The following is a 1,467-nucleotide window of genomic DNA, read 5'->3' on the forward strand; positions in this document are numbered from 1 at the left end:
ATCAAACATACACATAAATTGTCTTCAATATAACATCGCTATCAATGAAATTACACATAAATAGACATAAACATTACATTAAAGGTGATAATAGATATTTTAAAAGTATTTGAACCAGCGATGAACTACAACATACAACAGTTTATATATATATATATATATATATATATATATATATATATATATATATATATATATATATATATCGAGTCTAACACATTGTATGTGTACCTTACCTTGTTTGAATGGAAGTAGTTAGTATTTGATAACACACAAAAGTTTTGAAACAACCAAATGCAGTATAGCATCTAACCATTGTTTTGTTTCAGATTCCCTAGAGTGCTAGGCACCTTGTGTGCATGACATGAAAAAAGAAAACAAGAAAATCAACAGTAAAATCAATCACTGCTTCAGAACTTTCATAAACAAGTTTTTACCATGATTCACTTAATCCAACCATTTTAAGAAAAATATTCATTGTTGACCTGCCTCCCCAAATAAACATCAAAATAAACATATGGTACCATTTGTAAGATATTAACAAAATATTGCACAAGTATATAAAGAAACAGCCTGCCAAATGTGGAAGAGCAATTATTGCAAATTGAAAATATATCCGATCTGTAGGCAGCACTACAACCAGACGGAATATCTTCTGATCAGCTGCCTGTTCGATGTATTTGTCCTGATCTCTGCATCTCCTCCGGCAGTAGTTACTGTGATTTCTTCAAAAAAACACAACCACACATGAAACCCTGAACAAATACTTTGTGTTTCACTCATGAGGCAGCAGGGGTCAGTGTGGCATAAGAGTTAATAGGCTCAAATACCACTACTGTATATTGATTGTATCCTGTTATACAAGGAAATGCTGTCACGAGGTACCTTTGGTTTAATAAAAAAAATGGTTCTAAACACAATACCATACTATCTGTTTATCTTAAGAAGCCTAATGTAATGCATATCAAGAAAAAAATAGGACAATATGTGTCCTCACGTTATGCTCCCTTTGCATTAAAAAACCTGGTAACACATTTTCAGGTTATGGTAATTATATCCTTTAAAGTCTATCAGTGTAGATATTTCCTTTAGGAATAAATATCCTTGAGAAACATCCCTGGCAGCTATTGGGCCATGACAGGCAATATTAGCAATATTTTCCAATGAGTATAAGTCCGCCTATCATTATATCCCAATGCATTAATAAGCACAAACGTTTAGGTAGACAACAGGACAAAGCACTGCATTGAAACATAAATAAACTAGCTCATAACTGTCTTTATGATTATAATATCGCAAATTATTTAATTATACGAGCTGCCAGAATGATGTAGGTCAGCAAGAGATCCCTCAGAAACTACATTACCCACAATGCAATAGCACACTCTCACTCCGCCCTGAACGTTGAGCTGAACCCAGATCTGGACACACGTGATGGGAGTCATTGGGTGTGCTTCCACCCATCCA

This window comes from Eleginops maclovinus, chromosome 18 (assembly GCF_036324505.1).
Source record: "Eleginops maclovinus isolate JMC-PN-2008 ecotype Puerto Natales chromosome 18, JC_Emac_rtc_rv5, whole genome shotgun sequence".
In the NCBI taxonomy this organism is placed as follows: domain Eukaryota; kingdom Metazoa; phylum Chordata; class Actinopteri; order Perciformes; family Eleginopidae; genus Eleginops; species Eleginops maclovinus.